Source organism: Xiphophorus hellerii, chromosome 2, assembly GCF_003331165.1.
Source record: "Xiphophorus hellerii strain 12219 chromosome 2, Xiphophorus_hellerii-4.1, whole genome shotgun sequence".
Taxonomy (NCBI): Eukaryota; Metazoa; Chordata; class Actinopteri; order Cyprinodontiformes; family Poeciliidae; genus Xiphophorus; species Xiphophorus hellerii.
In genome coordinates this window covers 8,222,871-8,231,673 of record NC_045673.1, presented here as the reverse complement: position 1 = coordinate 8,231,673, position 8,803 = coordinate 8,222,871, and positions in this window count along the sequence as shown.

The window sequence follows — 8,803 nt, the reverse complement described above, 5'->3', positions numbered from 1 at the left end:
TTGCATATAAGCTCCTGCATGGAGCTGCTTGTGTTTTTGGACTTGCTGGTGCTGACATGAATTTTCCTGTTAGCACCTCCCATTTCTGAGACAGTGCCTCGTGTTTCTAATGCTGCTAATGACAGTGAGCTTAATTAGTGCCAGCAGATCCCCCCACTAACTGTAACTTCATTATCTGTTGTCAACAGGCCAAGCAACAGTGCACATAAACAGAGCTCATTATGCCTCTGCTCTATCTTTTGTCTCCTCCCTGCTGCAGAACCCAACTCTATTTATCTCGATATCGCTCTCTCTGCATTTACATATATAAATCTTGTGCCGTAATGAGGGCTCCCCAGATGGGATGGATGAGAAGCCGTAAGGTCATTTTTCACCCTCTGCACAGGCTGTAAAGTTGCAGAAGTAAACCAAGCTAAGTTGTTGTTGTTTTTTTTTGCTTGTTTTGTTACCCCCAATTAAAAGATACAGTTACACAATACATACAGCTGTGCAGCGATGTGTATTCTATGTAGAGGTTTGTAGAAACAGTGTGTGATGAGTGGAGTTTTAAACTACTCAAATCACAAGACAGTTAATTTGAGACATCCAGGCTACTGAATAGATGATGGAAGTCATGCAAAATCCATCTTTCATTGATTTATAAACTCGGCCCATTAATGCAGATCATATCACCTCAAAATGAATAGATTGACCCTTGTGAGATCTCTGGGAGCAAGATCAATATCCTCAAAATGAGATGGGTGATTGATGCTGGAGGTGTATTCACATAAATCAGTCTTTCTGGGAGCTCAAATGTGTTGGAGTGACTCCCTAAACTTTGTCATTTTTTGTCATAATTGCAACCCCAACCATGAATGAATTATATCTGCTAGGCCAACACGTTGTAGTAGACTATTTTACAGTGAAAGGAAAAGCTTTTTTTAGCACTTGTTTTTACAAATATGAATCTGAAAAGTGTGGCGTGTTAATTTTATGTTGCGTTATCAACGTAAAAGGGGTCAAATGCAAATGCAAACTCTACTTCACATTTTTACCTGAAAATCGTGTAAAAACCACATATCCGTTTCTTTTCACACCAAAATAGCATGCTACTTCATGTCGGCCAGTCATATTAAATCTCAATAGAATTCAATAAAGCTTATGATTTATGTAAGAAAACATGGAGAAGCTCAAGAGGTGTAAATATTTTAGCAAGGCCAGTCTGGATTAGACAGCTCCTCTGTACAGTTATGCTCTGAGCATGGAGGATACTGTAAACTGCATCTCAGTACAGCTGGACCCCCAATAGAGAGATAATCCCAAGGCTTGTTAGAGTCCTGACAGATGCACCTTGTCAGTCTGTGGTTTTCAGACCTCCCTAATCAAAAAATCTTATGAAGTGAGCCAGTGGAATCTGCAGGGGGGGGGAGGAGAGCCATCCGAAGCCTTTCATGTACTCTGGCCAAAGAGCTGAGAGAGGAGAAGGCTTCACCAGGTACACTATGCTCTTTGTTTACCCTTTCTTCTTACCAAGCTGGTGCACAGATGGGCAACTATTATTTCTCTGTGTGTTCACTGCCGCAGGCAAGGCACCAGCTTTTCAGATCGGTGTAATCCTTTATTATTTATGATTGTCTGGGATTTTTTGGGATCAAGATTGAACACAATCTGTTGAATAACGGAGACTAGCTTGGAGGGATGGGAGACGGGAGGGAGAGGGTGCAGAGAAATTAAACGCAAACAAAAAGAGTGGAAGCTGAAAAGTCAGGACATACATAATGATGATGTGATGCTCGCTGTTAGGTGAACCACTCCTGAATCCCGCACATTTTAATCCCATTAACACTGACTAAATATGCCATTTGTTTTAAGCTTGCCAGTGGTGGTGTTTATGCTAATAGTCTGACTGCTCCAGGCAATTTCAGGAGACTTTTGGAGGGCACCGGCTAATAATTAGATTCAATAAGGAAGTCAATTTCTGTCCTCATTTGAAATAAAAATAAGAGGCTTAGGCTCTCACAGGACAGTCTTTAATTTGTTGATTTGGTCTCGCTTTCTCTCGCCGCTTTTCCTTCTCTGTAATTCTTTAACCCTTTTAATGTCCATTTCTACAAGACAAATCAGAAATACACAGAGTAACAGTCACTTTTGGAGACATATATAATTTCAATACTGTGTGCTCCAAAAGAATGACACTTCTAACAAAGTTACTAAGTGCATCAAATTATAAAGTTAGGTCATTCTCTTGTATATCTGATATTGATATGGATGGATTGATGGATTCCTTGCATAATTCTTTAAATAAGGCACAAGTTATAATTATAATCTGATTAGCAAGACCATTAGGATCTGTAGATTTTATTTGAATGCACACAAGTAGTATATAAATTATTAGAGTGAGTGAACAGTTTTAAAAATGGTTATCCTTAAATAAAAAATGCCAGCATCACAAACATGACATGTGCTTTTATTGATGAGAAAGATATTGTTTATTTTCTGTGGTCTGTGCAAATCTGATTTCAAAATTAATAAAGTTCACTGTTTCTTTTTCACAGAAAAAAAATAAATAAATAAATTACTCCATTAAAATCAGATCCACATTTGAATCTTCCTATTGGAAGGTGATTTTTGGGTGTAATATTTGTATTCTGCTTTCAGCGCACCAGTGGTTGATGCTGATATAAAGATGTAGACATGATATAACCTTGATAGATGCTACTGTTCGGACCTGTCCAATAATGCCACAGATCTTATCGTCCCGGCTGACTCCTGCGCGCTGCTCTGCCAGGCTTATAAGCAGAGGTTCCAGCTGGAGGAGCTCTCTGATCTGCTGTCAGGCCGCATCCACACTCTACCCTCCCCTGATAACTTCCTCAGATGTCCATTATTCTCCTCGACCAAGTCTAGCTTTTTTTTCCCCTTCCACTCACTCTCTCTCTTTTTTTTCAGCTTAATAATGGAATCAAGCACACTTCCAGAGCAAGAAGCAGTGCCAGCCACTAGTGAGGGAATCATTTTCAGTGAGCATGTGTCAGTCAGCAGGTATAGGAGCACTTGTGGAGTCAATTTGGACTGGAGGAGTACAGCTATAGCACTGTGTGCCATGGAATATGAAATGCTCCTCAGTGAGGCAGAAGTGGTGAAAGGCTTGCATATATGATGACAGAGGCTTGTGCTCTCATAGGGAGATTTGTGAAAAATGATCCAGCTCCCGTTGTCGTTACAGAGCAAGTTAAAGCTGTCTGGTTACCATACAGCAGCGATACAAAAGCGCTGCACATTCCTCACTGACAAGGATCTTGCCTTCACCGACATCGCCGTTTGATGAACAGGAACATAACCCTCGACATCATGCGACACTTAGCTAAGCAATTCTCAGCCTCTGACTTTAATAGAAGGAGCACTTTTCCTGCTAGGGCTGTAGCCCTGACAACAAATTTTCATTCGAGACAGTCATGTGAAGTCATTCCCATGCCATGTGAATGTAATCATGAACCAAAACTGAATTTAGGCCCAAAGAATCTCTTTAATCACATTAGCCATTTAGGAAACGGGATTAGAGTAACAAGATCTTTGTTGTGCAGCTCAAGGTCCTCTCAATTAATTGGTACAGCTTGATCCTCTGATCAGTTTAATGTCATTGAGTCTTTTTGCAATCTTTGCACGTCTAAGAAGCGGATTCTTAGGACTAATTCACCTCACAGACACAACAGACTTTACCTAGGCCTGATCTGTGGGTGTTATGAAAATAGATGTAATGCAGAAGAGTTTAGGGTCTGTTCAGCAGGCAGTTTTGAGTTTTGATTATACAGTGTGGAGAGTATGAGGGAAAAAACAAGTTAAGAAGGACGACTGTCTGCCAGCATCACTTTGCTGAAAATAGCAGTCGAATTTAAGTGGCTAAGAATCGTGCTGGAAGCCCTTCTGCTATTTGCTCTGTACAGAACAACAACAACAACACATATAGATGACAATATTACAGAGGAGAAAAAGTCTGCCGGGTTAAAAGACATTCTGCACAAAAATATGTTCAGCCTGCACACAAAGAGCTACTTGTGAGGCTTCTGTTTTAGTTTCCAGCGTGCTCCTGCAGCCTTTCTCTCAACTAAACGCTCCAATCAATTTGTCGATTTGAAACGCTGTGATTTATTTGACCAAACTGAAAGACGAGGATGTTACTGCGAAGATGAAATGATTACCAAACAAATGCCTGACTGTTTCAGATTTTTATTGTCACTCTAAACCTTTGTTTTTAATCACTGTGTGGCTTCCTGGGTGTAAACAAAGTGATATCACTTTATGTCAACTATTTTTATGGCTATGATAAACCAAAACCAACACACATAGCAGTGGTTTAGTTAATTATTACTTCCTTATATTTATTATATCTTTTTGATTAAAGTATTATTGCTGAAAAATGTCCATTAATTCAGTGCTTATATCATCTTGGCAGACAAATTTCATACATATGATTTGATGATGATCTAGCAATGTGTCTGTTTTTGTTTTTTGATCCATGTTTGACCTCAATGTGGTTGAGAGTTTCTCCATTTCTTTGAAGCCAAACAAAGAGATCTAATTTAAGAAAATTAAGTAAACTGATACGCATGTAAAATACATATTTATTAAGAGAAATAGAGAAAACTTCCAGGTTTTTAAACTGAAAAGAAGAGCAAAGGAACTTTAAGTTATCAATTTTACCACAACACTTTTGATGTTCTGCATTTTTATTATTACCATATGTCATTTTTACAGATATGAAAACCATAAATTAGCTTATTTTTACCACTCCGTGTGAGAAAAGATTAAACATTTACACAAGGAAGTGACTTTTTGAACTGAAATTTGTGCATGTATTGTTCTTATTGTCAGTACTTATCAGAGGCAGTTGTTGATTGCAGGATATTAATTTTCATTGTATCATTTGGCTGTGTCCCCCTCAGCTTAGGGCTATTTGCAGCTCCAGATCGCTGCCAAAAGTCTCTTTTTGTTTTACAGCACTGCTCATATCTGCATTTTTTGTCTCCTTTGATAAGGACTCTCATCCTGTTTTCATTGATTACAGTCTGATGACTCATCCTGATTAAAACAGAACAGGCAATTCATCTTTCCACCACATACTGTGGGCTCTTTGTTGCATGGAATGTGCGTGCCTGTTTTTGCACATTTTTTGCCTCTCGCCTGTGAATGATGTGGCAGCGATACACAGTGTTTATTTGTGAACGTACAGTATAAGTCTGCAAATCTTCATGAAAACAGTCCGCCAGTACTCAGGCGTGTGAGTTGCTGTATTATAAGCTTGAACCCCAGCAATCTGCTGTAGCAGGGAGCTTGTTTTTAGCTTTGTAAACACAACATAAACCATGCAGGAGAGAAATATCGGTAAGTAGTTTAGAAAAATAAATAAGTTGATTTAATGAGCCAAAACTGTGCAAATACTATCATTAAAATGATGAAAAATAGCTCCACGCTATCGTTGATATGGGGCTTGTTTGTGGAGCTGCAACATGAGAATTTCAATCAGTGCCAATTTTTCAAAACAGATTTTTGTAGGATTTCAAAATTATTGCTACATTTGAATAATTTGACCCCACAGTGATTGTTCTGTGGCAGACAAAGTATTTTCACACCAGCTACATCTCAGCTGAGTGAAAAGTGAACTTCTAGTCAATTCAAAGTAGCAAAACCAAGGACAATCCTTGCTCTGTTAAGAATTAGAGCCACCTCTGCAAACAGACCTATAGTGCAATGCCTAAGGGTGGGAGTTAGACTCAGGCTGGGGTTTCCTTGTAAATAAACAGTGTGGGGGTATCAGTGGGTGGAGGGGCCCTTTCTCCCAGGGGTTTGGCCCCTTTTGTTGTCTTTAATCCAAGGACTCTCTATTGAAAAGCATGAGGGGGTGCCTGGCTGAGATTAGCCCGACGGCTCTTGTGTGTGCTTGAGTTTCTCACAGACTTGCCCCCATACTTTTGGAAATAACACAATTATCCCACATCCTCAAGGTGGCTGACAAGAATGACAAGTGAGATGACTGCTGAGCAATCTCAGACCTCAGTGTGACATAATGAACTTAGCATTCACCTCAAATCTGCTGCTGTGCCACTGTGAAACATGGCTGACTTTTTTTTTTTTTTTTGTTGCCTCAAGTAATTTTTTACAACCCAGTTTGGTGATATTAGTTTAAAATTGCTGTACTAACATGGCCATAATATTGTTCTGTGTTGTACAGGACTCCATGTTGTACTTGTGTACAGAGCATCACATTCCCTTCAGCTGATTTATCATCTTTGATTACTGAACTGCTTCTCATAAGAGCAAGGTGGCTCTTCATCCAGGACAGGACAAGCACTCAAAAATAAATGTAAACATTGTTGACTGACTCAGAGCTCATAAGATATGAATTCTAGTACAAGGACAACATGTAAACCATAGGCAGTGTAATATCCGATATGGCTGTTTAACAGACACAAAAAAGCTATTCCATTTTTTTTTACTAGAATCACCTTTAAATTGAAGCAACAATTTAAAGGTTACTTCCAATATGAAGGCTGTTAGTCTTTGACTGAACCAAAGACTAATAGCCAGTGTTTGGCCAGGGTCTGATTCCCAGCCTTGGAACCTTTTGTGAACAGCTTTCTCCCTTTTTGCTTTTCCAACTTCCTGTCTGATTGTCATCTTTAAAGGCCACTAGGAAGTCAAAAAATTTTCTTTAAAAATGTTTTTAGTCTGTTTTTGAAAATAAAAAGCCATATTTTTAACTTTCTAAAAATATACATGTACATATATAAATAATGCACACAAAAGAAGATACTTGCCTAGGGCACCATTCAGAGCAAGTTTACATGGAGTCCTAAAAGTGATTTGATTGGACCTTCCAGTAATATAAATTTAAATCTGTTATGAACAATTAGAATGAATTAACTGTTCAAAGTTGCTGCTCATAAATGATAAATGTAAACTAATTGATATTCACTTAATATGATGTGCTGGACTGTCAAACACTATTTGCTTCTTTCCGACTTGTTGCACTTTTCTTCCCAAACAGTCGGAAGACATAATTCTTATTCAGCTGCAGAAATGACAACAGAATTCCCTCCAAAACGTGAGTTTCATTCAAAGAGATGAGATTTCACTAATTATGTCATCTAAAAACTCATGCATCCTGATTTCATTATAAAACCGCATGAATAATCATGGCTACTCTGGTAATCCACCCACGTTATACACGTGTCACGTTGGTATGTAATGATTCACCAGTGATAGCACTTGTGATAGCATGAGGCTAGGATAACATATTTACAGCTCCTGGAGAGCAGAAGTTAGTTCTGACTAAGCAGAGGAGGAAAGTTATCAAACAAAATGCTCATTTTGCTTAAGTGACACTTATATTTGATATTTTAAACTTGCTTGGTGCTCTTTTGGGGTCCCTGTTGATGTGGGGGCCCTAAACAGCCTCTCAGTTTGCATATCATCAAACCATCCAATGTATTAAATGACTGAACAACTGACAAATTTATTCCTAGATCTCATGAGTTGTTGGCATGAGGTAAATGCCAACTCTACGTATTACTTAAGTAGAGTAGGAAAGTTACCAAACAATGCATGCATGCTGGTTATTTATCTCTTCGCCATTTTGAACCTTTTCCATTTTGGTTATTTGAACAAAATGGTGCCCTTACAGTAGAGTGTTTGGAACTAACCAAGGGATGTTTTAAACCTGCTTTGACAAAATATTTTTTTTTCCTAATTTACTCATAGCCTACAGGAATAAATGGTGGTTATATGACTCCAATAAACAATCTTCCCAACAGGACTTCACTTAAAATTTTCATAATTCAGAAAAGCCACCCTGCCCTAACGCGGACCAGAACCAAATAAATGTGAAAGCAGTGTAATACACATCAGATTTTAGCATTTTATAAACATTTATTTGCGTATACCATGAAAATCTGATTGGTTTTTCTTTATGGGTATAAAATGGAACAGCATCTATGCCAATCATTTATGATTTGCTTTATAATTTGCATTTGTAGTAGTTTGACTATCCCAGTGCTCCTGGAGGCCCCCTGCTGGTGTAAGCCTGCCTCTTAGTTTGCTTTTGCTTTGGGCTGGCTCTGACACTTCAAGCAAAACCTGTTACTGACCTAAACATCACATGACTCGTTATGATAAAACATAATTACCATACCATAAGTATTTATGGATAAGGCTCTCTCTCCTATGAGCACGGCTAAAGACAAGTACTGCAGTGGTCTTTTCAGACATTTTACTCAAACGCTGCATCTTCCATTAAACATGACATTGAAATCATACCTACTGTTAGAACAGGTCGATTTGCTTTTGTGATAAACAACAACCTTTTGTCTGCTTTTTACATAGACCCATATGTAAAGGAAAACTACAGGTTGTAATGTTACAACTGTTTGCATGCTTCCTTTCTTCCTTTGTTTAATGTAGGCTCTCATTACCACGTGGTGGTAACAGATTGTTTGAACTGGAGAGAAAAGCCATTCGAAGCTAATTAAGCAGCCATTCCAGGCTCTATTCACAGGCAGAGGACCGGGGAGCACAGGCATTTGTCAGCGCTTGACCCCGCGTGGTATTGATTGACAACCCCGCACCGAGAATGACAGGCTCGGCGCCGGCGGACCAATGGAAGGCCGCCGAGTAAGTGCACCGCGCCGCTATTGGTCGAGAGGCCTTAAAGCCGCAGAGGAGTTCCCCACGTGGGGCAGGAGCCGAGGCTTCAAAACAAGGCAGTGCTCAGACATGGCTGATGTTCATATCACACAAAGGCAATCATCTCCTCTCCTCTCTCCCCTCC